The sequence below is a fragment of the Bos indicus genome, chromosome 6, assembly GCF_029378745.1.
Source record: "Bos indicus isolate NIAB-ARS_2022 breed Sahiwal x Tharparkar chromosome 6, NIAB-ARS_B.indTharparkar_mat_pri_1.0, whole genome shotgun sequence".
NCBI classification, from domain to species: Eukaryota; Metazoa; Chordata; class Mammalia; order Artiodactyla; family Bovidae; genus Bos; species Bos indicus.
Genome location: NC_091765.1, coordinates 43,916,038 through 43,933,531, shown reverse-complemented (window position 1 = coordinate 43,933,531; position 17,494 = coordinate 43,916,038).

Below are 17,494 nucleotides of genomic sequence, written 5' to 3'. Positions count from 1 at the left end.
GCTCCTAGTTTTCTTTTGTCATTGTTGTTTTGCTGGCTGTTCTTCAAGACCTTTTGTTGCGAAGGACATAGACTTTGGCCAGTTTAAGCTAATCTCAGTGTTCTGAAGATAACCTGCTAATGTTCCAATTCCTTTGTAATTAAAATCTTCCTGGAGTGATTCATTGGATTTGTCATAACTCTCATGACAGCAGGGCCAAGCAGAAGACCCAAACCTGTCTCCTGTAGTCTTTTACACAATAACTTTCCCCTCAATAGACACTCAGCTCCTTCAAACAGCTTTAATTCAATGAATCAGGCGTTCTCTTAGAAGGTCTAGAAACCAAAGCAGCTTTTAAAACAGGAAGCTGATGTAATTGGCTTTGAGTTCTGTCCTAAAGAGATATTTTGATAGATTTGATTCTACTTGCTCAGCTAGCTGGTTAACCAGGATAACACAATTGACTTGCAAATAGATTTCTTCAAAAGAATACAAACACAGCCACCGTTCCTTCAAAAACAGCAGTGGGAAAGGAGGCTTCCGGTTGTTATGGGGCCAGGAGAACTTGGGCTTGTTTCCTCCTGTGTAGACTATTAACCCCTTTCCCTCCTTCCCTCCCTCCTCCATTTCCTCCCTCCTTCCTCCCCTCCTGGCTTACCCAGGGTGAGGAAAGCAGGAGCTGCTGCCAGGTCTCCTGAAAATGTGACAGCAGGAGGATGATACAGCATTTTCAGGACTCCAGAAAACCGAGTCTCTGCTTTCTTTTTAGAGCTGAAATCATGCCCTATGTGTTGCCACTGTTAATGTTGTCTAGTCCCAGAGATAAAACCTCTCTTCCTTATTTCTTCCCAGCCATGCCAATTCTCTCCTCCAAACCCTAGGTGGTGTCTCCTCATTCCTGTTTTCAGCTGAAGACTTTATTCCTGGACTTCAGTGGTCATACAATGAGCTCAAGCTGCCTTTCTCCACCTTCCTTTCCCCTCACCTGGCTAAGCTTGTTTCAGGCTAATCATTCTCTTCCTTGCCCTGGTTCTCCTGCCTTCTGTTTTTGAGACACGTCTTGGCTTAGGTGGCCTTTCTGGTTCTCCTTACTACCAAAGATAAACTTTTCTCATGTCCTCATTTTGTAGGTACAATTTTGCATAAATTATTTTATTTTTTTCTACCCTTCCTATGGATCAGTTCAGTTCAGTTCAGTTGCTCAGTCGTGTCCGACTCTTTGCGACCCCATGAATTGCAGCACGCCAGGCCTCCCTGTCCATCACCAACTCCCGGAGTTCACTCAAACTCACATCCATCGAGTCAGTGATGCCATCCAGCCATCTCATCCTCTGTCGTCCCCTTCTCCTCCTGCCCCCCAATCCCCAAAGCATCAGAGTCTTTTTTTTTTTATCAGAGTCTTTTCCAATGAGTCAACTCTTTGCATGAGGTGGCCAAAGTACTGGAGTTTCAGCTTTAGCATCATTCCTTCCAAAGAACACCCAGGACTGATCTCCTTTAGAATGGACTCAGGTATTATTAATATAGGCACTGGAATACAATAGTGATAATGTATATATGGATTCTGTTTTCAGGGCTCACTAGTTAGTAGAGAATTAGAAAATGAATTACAGTGCATGGAATAAGTGATGGGTGAAGGCTAGCGCTCTAGGGACAGTGGCAAGGCTCCCTCACTTCCTTGCTGGGATGTGGGAGGTGGGGTGGGGGGGTCTTCCTCCATAAAGTAAGAGTTAAATGAGCAGGGAGATTAAGCAGGAGTCAGTGAGGGGATGTAGGTGAGTCTACCAAACCAAGAAAACAGGTTTTTGCTCTTATTTCTGTCAATCGGATAGTTAATACACACAAATCATGAAATTTTTGGAAAACAGAAAACAATAAAATAGGAAAAAAACTCTTAAGTCCTTATCATTCAAATAGGAGCCATGAACATAATGGCACCTTTTCTTCTAATTACGGTTGTATATATGGTGGGGGATGAGGAAGTAATGAAGAAATAAGCTAGATTTCCTATTTTTAAAATTATTTACTGTATATACAATTTTGAATACTGCTCTTTTTTTTTTTTAACTTAAAATTGTACTATAAGCTTTGTTTCATTCCATTAAAACTTTCCAAAACATCATTTTAATGGCTCATTTAGTCTTTCTACATGAGTCCCTCCTGCTTTCTCTCCCTTCTGTGGTCACACAGTAATTTCTCTTGTTCATGCCTCCAAATCAGACTTGCCTTCTTAGCACTCCCTGGGAATGGTAATATTGATCACATTTGTAGTCTCCTTCATTTGTGTGAATTTAGAATGGCCCAGTGCTCTCAAATGGTTAGGTCAAAGGTAGCTAAACCCAGGATATTCCAGGCATCATCTTTCACTGCCTCTGGGACTCCCTTCTGTGTGTGTCACCAAGTGATTCTGACTAATCTGTCAGTTGATGTTCCTTTAAAACATAAACAAGAACCCAAAGCTAACACACTTTGGCTGAATCTACTCTGAATCTTATTTGACTCCTTTCATCTGGCAACAATTTCAGTCCCACACACTGTGAGTTATTGATTTTACCAGTCATCATTTGTCCTGGAACTTTCCCTTTAATCAGGGTTAGGGAAGGGGTTGGGACATCATGTGCGAGACATTATTGATAGCTTCCCTTGCTAAAATAGTTAATTCATAGGCAGCTGCACTGCAAATCCATGCAAGGAAGTTACCATTATCACATCTGTATTTGCTCCTGTCTTATTATTATCACATCATCAATATTATCATTATTCTTGATACCATTCACAATATGCTCTCTATATGCCATTCATTGTGCTTAGTGAGTTACTCATATTATGTTATTGGGATTTCACAATAACCGCCTGAGGTAAGTGTTATTTGGATCCCTATTTCCAAGAATTTTGAAAAACAATAGCTAGTAAATCAGTGGGTTAATGATTGAACTAGATTTATCTGATTCTGGAGTGAGGTGTGTGATCTTAAGAGAGAAGAAATAGGAGAAGGAAATTGGGAGAAGCACATTAGAAAAGGGAAAGACTGGAGAATATCTTCACACTAGGAGTACTTGAGACAGTTATTAGCCTTTATGTGTCTTACTTCGCAAAGACAATTTGGCAAAAGTTTAATGTCTATATTGACACTGAGAATCCAAAGAATTCTATGGAAAAGGAAGATGTTATTCATTTGTACTCATGGATTCTATTTCCCCATATGTATTATGATTATACTGGTTGCTCTCTTTTTTCTACTAAATACAGGTCTTTTTGATAGTTTTCCTTCCAGCCTCATTTAGTCCTGGAGTCTAATGAAGTCCTAGCTGCTGTATTTTAGGCTTAGATGGGTGATGTTAAGGTTAGTCCACCAATGGATTTCTTGAGGTACAGTCAAATACTTTAATTTTTGTTACTTTTATGTTTCTGTTTTATTTTTTCCTCCTCCTCTATCCTGGCACCAAGTATAGTATGGAAAACATACAGATATCTAATTTTAATCATATTTAAGTTTTCTGTGCTTTATGATGTTCTGATGTCTTAAAATAATTTTGTGGCTGGGAGAAGACAACCCTTCGAGGGCTAGCCAATTCTTAGAGGTAGTGAAGAGCCCAGCTTGGATCTGATTTTTATATACAGGCTCACCAATCCAGAGCCAAACCTCCTCTATCTGGTTCTTACACCCCAGGAGGAAATATACCTCTGCCTTAATCATCCTAAGGCTAAGTGCCAGGCAACTAGAGATCACTCCTCTAGCCCCAAAGCAGTCATCTATCCAATCCTAAACTCTTTATCCAGCCTTGACTTATCTTTCCTATGGAAAGCCTAAATAAGGCTTGACCCTATCCCCTGCTCCTGCTTTTGCTTCCTGGAAAGTGAAAGTCACTCAGTTGTGTCCAACTCTTTGTGACCCCATGGACTGTAGTCCATGGAATTCTCCAGGCCAGAATTCTGGAGTGGGTAGCCTTTCCCATTTCCAGGGAATCTTCCTGAAACATGGATTGAACCCAGGTCTCCCTCATTGCAAGTAGATTCTTTACTGGCTGAGCCACAAAGGAAGCCCTGAAACCTAATGTTATTTGTATAGCTCTGCAGTGAGTCAGGCCTCGCTAGAGGAACTTGGAGTAACATTAAATCTTTTAATGAATTGACCTCTCCATGTCATCATTGAATCACCTTAAAAATTAAAACCTGGCCACAGAAAACATTTAAGGTGTGATATTTGTGGCAGACATATTCTAAGGTGCCCCACAGTCTACATCTGTTGGTGTGAGTGTCCTTGTGGAACTTCATACCCTTAAGTGTGAGCAGAGACTGTGACTTTCCTCTACCTAGTGGAATGTGGCAAAGGAGATGGCATGTCACTTTTATGATCCTGTTATGTTATAAAAGATTTCATCTTACAGGAATGCTCATTCCTGAAGCTCTTCTTGCTGACTTGGTGAAGTAAGTGGCCATGCTGGAGAAGCCATCATAGCAAAGAACTCTGGGAAACCCTTAGTTGTTGAGGGCTCATCCAGCCCACAGTCAGCAAGAAGCTGGAGCCCCCAGTCTAATGATCTCAAAGAAACAAATTCTGAGAACAAACTGAATGAGTTTGGAAATGGATTATTTTCATTTGAGTTTCCAGATAAGAATGCAGCCCACTTGACATACCTTGAACGTACTCCTTTGAGACTGTCAAGTGGAAGACTCCACTAGTGTTAGTCGCTCAGTCGTGCCCAACTCTTTGCGACCCCATGGACTGCAGCCCACCAGGCTCCTCTGTCCATGAGATTTCCCAGGCAAGGATACTGGAGTGGGTTGCCATTTCCTTCTCCAAAAGATCTTCCCAACCCAGGGATCAAACCCAGGTCTCCTGCACTGCAGGCAGATTCTTTACCACCTGAGCTACAAGGGAAGCCCCCTAAAGTGGAAGACTCCACTAAGCTGTTATCAAACTTGCACAGCAACTGTCAGATAATGCATGTGTGTTCTTTTACACTGCTAAATTTATGGTAATTTTTATGTAGCAGTAGATAACTGATAAAGCATTCAATAGCAACCTAACTTGTCTTCTTTTCCTTCCTGACTTATTCTTGTTGTTCAGTCACTTAGTTATGTCTGACGCTTTGCAGTCCTATGGACTGCAGCATATCAGGAACTTGCTCAAACTCATGTCCATGGAATCAGTGATGTCATCCAGCTATTTCATCTTCTGTCATTCCCTTCTCCTCCTGCCTTCAATTTTTCCCAGCCTCAGGGTCTTTTCTAATGAGTCAGCGCTTCACATCAAGTGGTCAAAGTATTGGCACTTCAGCTTCAGCATCAGTCCTCCCAATGAATATTCAGGATTGATTTCCTTTAGGATTGACTGGTTTGATCTCCTTGCTGTCCAAGGGACTCTCAAGAGTCTTTTCCAATACCACAGTTCAAAAGCATCAGTTCTTCGGCACTCAGCTTTCTTTATGGTCCAGCTCTCACATCCATACATGGCTATTGGAAAAATCATAGTTTTGACGGACCTTTATTGGCAAAAAAAGTCTCTGTTTTTTAATACACTATCTAGGTTCGTCATAGCTTTTCTTCCAAAGAGCAAGAGTTTTTTTAATTTCATGGCTGCAGTCACCATCTGCATTCTAGCAGAACTCATTAGTAACCTCCATATTACCAGTGTCATGGTTCCTTTTTTATTACAGGTCCTCTCAGTGACATCCCCACCTACATCTTTTGAAACTGAAGATCATTTTAAGCTCTAAGCCCTTTCAAGCCTCTCTAGGGCTCCCTTGGTGGCTCAGACAGTAAACAATCTGCAATGCAGGAGACCTGGGTTTGATCCCTGGATTGGGAAGACCCCCTGGAGGAGGGCATGGCAACCCACTCTAGTGTTCCTGTCTGGAAATCCCATGGACAGAGGAGCCTAGAGGGCTACAGTCCCCTGGGTCACAAAGAGTCGGACACAACTGAAGCAACTTAGCATGTATGCATGCCTTTCTCTATTGTACTAGAAATGCCTGGAAGGCAGAGCTTAATTTCCTAATTAATTTCATTTTTGCATTTCCGGTGTTATGAGCAATAGAAAGTGTTCACCTAGATTGATCTTTGGTTGAACTGATAAATAGCAGGTATAAGTACAATAGTATTTGAGGTATGCTTGCTTCCCTTGTGGCTCAGCTGGTAAAGAATCCACCTGCAGTGTGGGAGACCAGCGTTCGATCCCTGAGTTGGGAAGATCCCCTAGAGTAATGAAAGCTGCCCACTGCAGTATTCTGGCCTAGAGAATTCCATGGACTGTATAGTCCATGGGGTCACAAAGACTCAGACATGACTGAGCAAATTTCACTCACTCACTATCTACTACAAAACTTTGAAACTTAGGGTACTGCACAGAGAATTGGGAGAGATGGAAGTGAGGAAGCATGTACAGTGAATCCATTTTTCCTAGTTACCCCATTGGATAACTCTGCTGCAATCACTGTGGCTTTAGCCTTCTAGAGGCCTCTTTGAGGGTTTGGTCAAAGCAGTTAATTATTGGGTTTTAAATTATTTCATATTCAAGTCCCAGTGTTGTTCAAGTTTTTCCAGTTATTTTAGCCATGTTTTCGGAAAGTCTTGCTAGTTCTATTAAATATATCAACCTAATGGGAATGGAGCAGTGGTGGAGGTCGTGGGTGGAGAGGCATGTGTGAAGGAGAAGGGGAGAAGAATCAGCTAAAGACAAATGCATACAGACACACATTCTGAATCCGTAGTAGTGGTCCTGTGTAGTCACAGCCTGTTTGCTCTGAGTATAATTCTCTGAACTGTGCACTGGAGTGAAATGTATGAGGAAAGTGAAGGGGGCCAGGTGTGATTGGGGTTAGGCTAGGCATTGCTAAAGGTCCCTTAATGGTTGTCGACTGGAACAAGTCAAGGCCTGAATTTGCCCTTTTCATTTATCTTTAAAGCAGGTTGAGTTTACAGATAATTACAGGGTATCTTGGTTGTTTTCCTTTGATATTTTCCTAGCTCACGGAAGACCACTACACAAATAAAGCAAGCCAGGAGCGAGAATACTGCAGGCTCACTTTCTTTGCTTTTCCCAGCCCCCAAATAACAGCTGAGGCTCAGTTTCTGGGAACTTCAGAGCTAAATTCTGGCATCAGCTCTGCAGTGAAAGTTACTCCCAGTGAATTTTGGAAAAGAGAGAACCACAACTGCCAGTCCACTATTCAAGTTGCTTTCATTGTCATCAGATGACAAGGAAATAAGGTAGAGCAAAATCAGAATCTGCATCTTATTTCTAAAACATTGTAAAATTGGGTTCAAATGGAAATCTGTGTTTGAGGGAAATGCTACATGCATTTGATTCAAGCGGATATATTTAGTATAGACAGATGTATTGAAGGATGCCAGATGTGTTGGGTGAAGCCAGATGTATAAGAGAAGTCAGATGCATATGTGTCTTCCTTGCACTTGAAAGGAAGAAGTGAAAGGTGAAAGTACATATAAAAGTGGGTAGTGACCACTGTGACACCAACATTAAGACATGGGGGAAGCTCAGCTGTCTTTTCTGTATTAAACCTTAAAATCTGCAAGTAGTGGGTAAAAGAAAACGTGCAAAACCACTTACAGAGACGAGTAGTAGCTGATTGAGAGTACTGCCCACTGCATTTTTATTGCAATGCCTTGGGTGTTTCTTTTGTGCTTCTCCACTAATATTAGTTGTAAGTGTTTAATTCCTTTGATTAGCTTAATTTAATATTTTCTTTTAAACAATAACATTTTATAAGAACTGACAAAATAAAAAATTTAATTTTCAAACACAATACCTATTTATCCTCATATTGAACCAGAAAACATTATGAACAAGAAAAACAAGAGGAAAAAACCTGTTGGGGCCATGTTTTCATTTTAGTCTGTGTCTTTGTTCTCTCTTTGCAGAAGTGAAGGTCTGATAAATTTTTCACACACCATAAGTAATGCAGGGAGGAAGAAGAGAAGGTTAATTTATATGAATAAGCCCATGAATGAGTCATAGCCAACATCTCCTGCCACCTCCAAACCCCACTTCTAGTGCTGGGAATTGGAGGGAAGGAACAGCATAGAAAATTGACCATTTAGAACCATACCAAACCAGAAATAACATGGCACAAAACAATAATGTGACATTTTACAAACTAATAAATACTAAACCCACTTCTCACCGCCTCTCTGTCATATTTTCCCAGTAATGAGGACCATGACATGGGCCGCCCTTACAGAAGAACCAGGAGAGACTGGCAGGAATTTCTCTACCTTAAGAAAATGTCTGGCAGAAATGTAATTCCTTTCCTTATACAGGGTGATATAAAAGTGTATATGAATAAAGATATATTTTATTGGAATTGAACATTGCAATTCATCAGCACACAGCATGTGTTGTTATACTGATAGCACTTGTCTGTTAAAATATGAAGTTCCCATTATCATTCTAGCTGTTATGGTTCTTTGAAATAAAAGTTCCAGAGCAAAATAATTTGACTTTCATAAGTGGTATGAGAGTATTCACAGGGGGAATAGAAGATATCGATCTGTGATGATCAGATGAATCTGTGGAGCTGTTACCTATGCCAAGGTGGCAAAGTGTAAATCCCACCTCCATAGACACCCTGGGATGGGAATCCAGTATCAGTGGTTTTCAAAGTTCCCCAAGTGATTCTAGTGTCAACCAGGTTGGCAAAACCAGGAACAGAAAAACTAAGAAGGCGGAATGTGATGGACTGCTAGTATTACCAGAGAAAGTCCTTTCTTGTAGCAAAATGGACTAAGAGCATGTGAACATTTTTTTTTTTTCAATTCATTGGGCTATAGTCACTTGACAATGTTGTGTCAGTTTCTCTGTACAACAAAGGAAATCAGCTATATGTATACATATACATATATCCCCTGCTTCCTGGATCTCTCTTCCCCTATCCCACCCATCTAGGTCACCACAGAGCATCAAGCTGAGTTCTGTGTACTATACAACATGTTTTCACTGACTATTTTACACATGGTAATGTATATATGTCAATCTCAGTCTCCCGCTTCAACCCTGCCTCCCAGGTCCACACATCCATTCTCTATGTCTGCATAGAGAATGCCCTGCAAGATTTGTTTTTCCTTTTCTGACTTTCTTTCTTCTCTTTCTCTTTCTGTCTTACTTCACTCTATATAACAGAATCTAGGCCCATCCACATCTCTGCTTATAACTCAATTTCATTCCCTTTTATGGCTGAGTAATACTCCACTGTATATATGAACCACATCTTCTTTATCCTTTCATCTGTCAGTGGACATTTAGGTTGGTTCCATGTCCTGGCTATTGTAGACAGTGCTGCGAAGAACAATGGGATGTATGTCTAGGAGAGGGAGTGGAGAAAAGGGAATCCTCTGGCACTGTTGGTGGGAATAAAAATGTATACAGTCACTATAGAGAACAATATGGAGGTTCCTTAAAAAACTAAAAATAGAACTAACATATGCTCCAGCAGTCCTACTACTGGGCATATACCCTGAGAAAACCATAATTCAAAAAGACACATGCACCCCAAAATTCATTGCAGTATTATTTACAGTAGTCAGAGTGTGTGAGTTTCATTCCAGTGCAAATCAATTTATGCTTCCTTGCTTTAGCTCCATGCTAAGCACACTCTTGGATCTAATGTGGCTTCTTGTATTACTCAGACTATTGAGGAATTTGGGGATGATCTGTTAACACCAGAGATCTGGTTTATGAGATGCTTACATGTTTTATTGTATCTGCATTGGAAGATTAAGTCTTTACCACTGGACCACCAGGGAAGTCTGTTTTGTTGTATCTGAATCAATCAAATGGCTTCAGCTCCTATTGTCTTCTAAGATTGATCAGACAATTCATTCCCCAATACCTGCTTACTTTGGAGACTCAAACCTTTGGGTGTAAAGGCTGTGGGAGATTAAACCAAAATAAGCCAGCTAGAACACTGCACCATGGGACAGAGACCTTTGGCCTTCTCTTGGAGCTATCCATGGGAAAGTGAAAAGTGGAAGTGTTAGTGCTCAGTTGTATCCAACTCTTTGCAACCCCGTGGACTGTAGCCCATCAGGCTCCTCCATCCATGGGATTTTCCAGGAAAGAACAATGGAGTGGGTTGCCATTTCCTTCTCCAGGGGATCTTCCTGACCTAGGGATCAAACCCAGGTGTCCCGCATGGCAGGCAGACTCTTTACCATTGGAGTATTCTTAGTTTTGACCTCTTGCGCTTTTTTCTATTCTTGGAGCCCATCCACAATAACATGTTACCTTTAAGAGTCATGTCCTCTTTGGCTCCTCATGGTTTTGACCCTTTCTTAAATGTTCCTTGTTTTTGATGATCCTAATAATTTAGAAGAATGCTAGTCATATATTTTGTAAAATGTTCCTCAGTTTTGTCTGATTTTTTCCCTCATGATTAGATTGGGCTAATGATTTTTTTTAATATTTGTTTATTTGGCTGTACCTGGTCTTAGTTGCATTAGGTGGGATCTTCAGTCTTCATAGCACCATGCAAGATCTCATTCCCTGACCAGGGATTGAACCTTGACCCTCTGCATGGGGAGGGTGGAGTCTTACCCACTAGACCACCAGAGAAATCCCTGGGTTAATGAGTTTTGAGTAAAGAGCACAGGATCAAAGAGAAATTTCCAGTATGTCCTATCAAAGGTGTGTGTGTGTGTGTGTGTGTGTGTGTGTATGTGTTCAGTCACTCAGTCATTTCTGACTCTTGGCAGCCCCATGGACTATAATATCAAATGACTTATTGCTGTATCTATAGACCTTGATCACCTGTCTTAAGTAATATCTGTCAGTTTACTCCACTGTAAAGTTACTCTTTCCAGCCCATTCCCACACAGTCGTCTTTTTAAAAGGAAGTCACTGTAGAGGGCCCACACTGAAGGAGTGGAGAGTTCTACTCCACCTTCTGGAGGGTGGGCTGAATACATGAAATGTTTTGAATTCTGTATGGAGGATTTGTCTCTTTTCCCCCATTTATTTATCAATTATTCATAGCAGTTTAGACTCATGGATATTTATTTTATACTCTAAGTTATAATCCACTATGACTTTTTGTATTTTTTTCTTTAAATTGTTCCATCTTAGTTCAACAGGAGCTGTTTCACTGGACTCGGGTCCCTATCCATGTCCCCATCCTTGATCATTGTGTGTGTGGTGTGTGTGTTCAATTTCTATCACTACCATTCCAGCCCCATCTTGTATACTTTCTGCCTTTGGAGAATCAAACATTTCTCCAAGAAAAATTGTCCCCAGAATAGACAATAGCAGTGGAAACTAAGATCTGGATTCTAGATGTACTTCTTGCTACTGGGATACTCTGGGTCCTAGGCATCCTAAGCTGCCAGAATGAAGAAATACATGTTTATGTATATTTACCTGCGTATATACACAGAGCTATAAATATTACTATGTCTAACCATCTGTATCTATATTAAGCAAAATACAAATTCATACTGATGTCTCTGACTCTAATCCCTTACAACATAGATCATTCTAGTCTTTTCTACTTGATCACCTATAACCTCCCTCTCCAACAGTGAGAAACCTGGCCCCCACCATCTGCCAGCCATTTATTTAATTATTCAAATATATATGTATAATGGTATCAGAGATGTTAACTCATATCCAAATGGGAAATAATGTTATCTAGAGGATAACACTTCTGTATAATTTCTTCTGCCTTTAAATTTACAAACTCCACACATTTCCAAAGTTACCCAGATTAGATTAGTGTCTTTTCCCCTCATCCATTCAGTGAGGTTGTTTTATACATTTGTGATACAACTTTATAGTTAGATTGTTTTATCACATTCTGCATATCATGCTAGGATGCTTCAGAATCCTAATTTTAAAAAATCTGTATACATTAAAGTTTACTCTTTATGATGTAAAGACCATAATGTGTTTTGATTCCTATGCTTATGGACAATTACTTACACTTCAGTGATTTATCAGTAAATAAAATTATGTACATAAATTCCTTTAATATATGTGCTGGTTATTTTCTGAAGAATAAGACTTTGTAGAAATGCAGATTTCACATCTCACACATTGATGCCATCTATAACATCTGATGCCATGTATAACATCTATTTAATTACATCTATGTAATTACATCTATTACATCTATGTAATTATGTCATATATAATTATAGAACATATAATTACATAAACCGTAACATACTATATAAATAATATACTATAATATTTTAATATATCATAATATTTTAATAACTCTGATATCCTCTTCTCAGATTTATGCATCTTAGCACCTAGAATCAAAAAGCTTTCCTGAGGTGGATGAACCTAGAGCCTGTTATACAGAGTGAAGTAAATCAGAAAGAGAAACAAATATTGCATATTAACACATATATGTGGAATCTAGAAAATGGTATTGATAAACCTATCTGCAGGGAAGGAATGGAGACACAGATGTAGATAACAGACTTGTGGACACAGCAGGGCAAGGAGAGGGTGGGATGAGTTGAGAAATTGTCATTGACATATGCACACTACCATGTGTAAGATAGACAGCTAGTAGAAAGGGGCTATATAGCGCAAGGAGCCCAGCCTGGTGCTCTGTGACACCTAAAGTGGTGGGATGGGAGTGGGGAGGGAAACTGAGGGGGGAGGGGATATATATATATAAATGGATATATATATATCCATGTATATAAAATTATGACTGATTCCATTGTTGTATGACAGAAACCAACACACTATTGTAAGGTAATTATCCTCCAATTTAAAAAATAATTTAGAAATCAAGAAAAAAGAGTTTTCTTCACTAGATTACTGAGGGTGAGATGATCCAGGTTCCTGCTGGGATCTCTGGCTGTCTCCACAGGCTCCACCCATTCGCGCTTCTTTCTAACCTTCTGTTCCTCACTTACTCAGCTCTAACCACTTTGGCCTCTTTGCTCTTCTTTGGATACGTCGAGCCCATTCCAGCCTTCAGGCCTGAGCAGTTTGCTCCTCTTGCTGGAGCCGGCCTTACATTTTTGGTAACATTCACTGTAATTCCCTTTAGCTGTAAGCTCTGGTGTGCTTTGTCCCATGACCTTTCTCATCACTTTTTGTCCAATAGCCTGTCTTCTCAGACTCTCTTTAATCTTTACCTAATTTATTTTTCCTTCATAATACTCAATTACGTCTGAAATTATAGCATCTATTTGTTACTTTAGTTGTTGTCTCTTTCACTGAGATCTGAGTTTCCTGTGGAGAAAGATGTTGTCTTCCTCACTTTGATATTCCCTGGCTTATAACAACAATGTATTAGCTCTTCAATAAATATTTATTGAATCAATTGATAAATAAAAGAATATAATATATGTAAAATGCTTTGTCCATAATCATTGTTTAATGGACAGTATCTTCCTTTTACATTTCATAGGAAACATTTTCCTTCCCACAGTCTACATTCCTAAACTCTGATTAATAAAGACCTAAATAATCTCATTTCATCCACTGAACTCTGTTACTTTTTCCTAGCTTAGGCCTTCCTGTCCTTGACAAGAGGCCATAGCTTTTTTAAATGCCCCCTCCCTGTCACTAGTCATGGTGATTTCTTGGGTTCTGGATATGCTCATGTATCCAATTGTATCCAGGGTGTTGGATTTCCAAATGCCAGCAGAAGCTATATCTCTCCATTTGCTTTTCACTATTGGATCTCCAGCTTGTAGCAGTGTATCTCCTGGTGGTTATCGTTTTGCCAGGCAGGACTTAATGGTGCTTTGATATCCCCATTCTTCAAATGAAAAGGTCCTGCTATCCCTGATTTTCTTTAAGATTTTGCAGAGTAACAGTCTAAGTTTGCAGGGAATTGCCTGTCCTGCTGAAAGTTTAGTAAAGTGTGCAATTTAGGAAAGTCTCTGACCAAGCTTGACCTTTCTCTGAATTGGTGAGGCCCAAGCACTCAGGACCAGGGAGAGAAATGGAATTCAGCCTCTCACCATGGCCCTTTTGACAGACTGGATGAGAGGGTCTAATTGCCAATAGGAAGGATTTCAAATGATGAGGAGCAGCACAACAGCCAAAAGATTGAAGGGAACTGACAATCACCAGGTACATATGTGTATATGGCACTACTCTGGGACCTAGGTCAAGGACACTTGAGTAATTTTCAGAGCAATAAATGCCTATCAGCTCACACACACAATTCTGGCTTAGGAATATCTTGCTGTTTTACCTCTGAAACCCTGCTGTGGTCTGAATGCTGTACCCTCCCAAATTCATATGCTGAAACTTAATTCCAATGGAGAAGGCATTTAGAAAGTACACCCTTTGGAATGTTATTAGGTCCCCCTCACAAATGGAATTAGTGCCCTTATAGAACTGACTGGAGAAAGCTCCCTTGCCTGTTCCACTATGTGGGGTTACAGTGGGACCACAGCTGTCAGTGAAGCTGGGCCACCACCAGGCCATCACCAGCATCAGCTGCTAAATCTGACAGCAACTTGATCTTGGATTTCCCTGCCTCCAGAACTGTGAGAATGTTTACTGTTTAGAAAAAACCCAACTATGATATTTTGTCATAGCAACCCAGATGGACTAAGATGAACCCTCTTTCTTGACTTTGTCTGGAATGGTGGTTCCCACACTTTAGACAGTCATGTATATGACCTATCCCTTTCATGGATCACAGCCTTGTTATGGTGAAGGGGCTTGTGTAACTCCGTGAAGCTATGAGCCATGCCTCGCAGGGCCACCCAAGATGGATGTATCATAATAAAGAGATCTGACAAAATGTGGTCCACTGGAGGGGGAAATGGCAAACCACTCCAGTGTTCTTGCCTGTAGAACTACAGACAGTATGAAAAAGGAAAAGGATATGTTGCCAGAAAATAAGCCCTTCCCCCTCCCCCCAGTTCAGAAGGTGTCTGGGAGAAATATCAACAACCTCATATATGTAGATGATACTACCATAATGGCAGAAAGTGAAGAGAAACTAAAGAGCCTCTTGATGAGGATGAAAGGAGAGTGGGGTGAAAGAAGAGAGTGAAAAATCTTTCTTGAAATTCATTCAAAAAATTAAGTTTGTAGTGGCATCTGGTCCCATCACTTCATGGCAAATAGGTGGGGGAAAAGTGGAAGCAGTGAAAGATTTTCTTTTCTTGGGCTCCAAAATCACTGGATGGTGACTGCAGGCATGATATTAAAAGATACTTGCTCCTTGGAAGGAAAGCTATGACAAATCTAGACAGTGTGTTAAAAAGAAGAGACATCACTTTGCCAACAAAAGTCCATACAATCAAACCTATGGTTTTTCCAATAGTCATGTACAGATGTGAGAGTTAGACCGTAAAAAAAGGTTGAGTGCTGAAGAATTGATGCTTTTGAATTGTGGTGCTGGAGAAGACTCTTGAAGAATCCCTTGGACTGCAAAGAGATCTAACCAGTCAATCCTTAAGGAAATCAATCCTGAATGTTCATTAGTAGGACTAATGTTGAAGCTGAAGCTCCAATACTTTGGCCACCTGATGCAAAGAGCTGATTTATTGGAAAAGACCCTGATACTGGGAAAGACTGAAGGCAAAATTAGAAGGGAACAGCAGAGGATGAGATTGTTAGATAGCATCACCAAATTAATGGACATGAATTTGAGCAAACTCTGGGAGAGAGTGGAGGACAGAGGAGCCTGGCATGTAATAGTCCATGAGGTTGTAAAGAGTCAGACATGATTTAGCAACTGATCAACATACCACCTATTGTACTTGAGTCATATCTGAGAAACTCCTGTACTCTTATTCATTTTTATATTTTTCCCTAATATAAACTTATTTATTTTTTAATTTAATTAAAAAAATAAATTTTACATTATTGTGTTGGTTTCTGCCATCAGTTCAGTTCAGTTCAGTCACTCAGTCGTGTCCGATTCTTTGCAACCCCATGAATCACAGCACACCAGGCCTCCCTGTCCATCACCGACTCCCGGAGTTCACTCAAACTCATGTCCATTGAGTCGGTGATGCCATCTAGCCATCTCATCCTCTGTTGTCCCCTTCTCCTCCTGCCCCCAATTCCTCCCAGCATCAGGGTCTTTTCCAATGAGTCAACTCAGCATGAGGTAGCCATAGTATTGGAGTTTCAGCTTTAGCATCAGTTCTTCCAATGAACACCCAGGACTGATCTCCTTTAGAATGGACTGGTTGGATCTCCTTGCAGTCCAAGGGACCCTCAAGAGTCCTCTCCAACACCACAGTTCAAAAGCATCAATTCTTCGGCGCTCAGCTTTCTTCACAGTCCAACTCTCGCATCCATACATGACCACAGGAAAACCATAGCCTTGACTAGACGGACCTTTGTTGGCAAAGTAATGCCTCTGCTTTTGAATATGCTGTCTAGGTTGGTCATAAGTTTCCTTCCAAGGAGTAAGCGTCTTTTAATTTCATGGCTGAAATCACCATCTGCAGTGATTTTGGAGCCCCCCCAAAATGAAGTCTGACCCTGTTTCCACTGTTTCCCCATCTATTTACCATGAAGTGATGGGACCAGATGCCATGAAGTTTTTTGAATGTTGAGCTTTAAGCCAACTTTTTCACTCTCCTCATTCACTTTCATTTCTGCCATACAACAATGCAAATCAGCCGTAATTATACATGCCTCCCGTCCCTTCCTGTAGGAGACTTCTCTGTAGCTCAAACAGTACAGAATCGGCCTGCGAGGCAGGGGACCAGGGTTTGATCCCTAGGTTGGGCAGTTTCTCTGAAGAAGGGAATGGCAATCCACTCCAGTATTCTTGCCTGGAGAATTCCATGGACAGAGAAGCCTGGTGGGCTACAGTCCTTGGGGTTGCAAAGAGTCAGACATAACTGAGTGACTAACACAGTCCCCTTCCTTACTAGCCTCCCTCCCCTGCCTCCACCCATCCCTCTAGGTTATCACAGAGCCCCAGTCTGGGCTTCCTGTGCTGCAGAGCAACTTCTCACCACTTATCCGACTTACACCTGATAGTGTACATTTGTTGATGCTAATTTCTCTATTCATCTCACTCTCTCCCTCTCCCACTGTGTCCACAAGTCCACGCTCTACATTTGTGTCTACTTCTATGCAAATAGGTTCGTCAATGTTATTTTTCTGGATCCCATATATACGTGTTGCTGCTGCTGCTAAGTCGCTTCAGTCGTGTCCGACTCTGTGCGACCCCATAGACGGCAGCCCACCAGGCTCCCTGGTCCTTGGGATTCTCCAGGCAAGAAGACTGGAGTGGGTTGCCATTTCCTTCTCCAATGCATGAAGTGAAAAGTGAAAGTGAAGTCGCTCAGTCGTGTCCGACTCTTAGCGACCCCATGGACTACAGCCTACCAGGCTCCTCCTTCCATGGGATTTTCCAGACAAGAGTACTGGAGTGGGGTGCCATTGCCTTCTCTGTGAAAGTGAAAGTGAAGTCGCTCAGTTGTGTCTGACTCTTAGCAACCCCATGGACTACAGCCCACCAGGCCCTCCGTCCATGGGATTTTCCAGGCAAGAGTACCGGAGTGGGGTGCCATTGCCTTCTCGGTTAACAGCGGCTAGGCA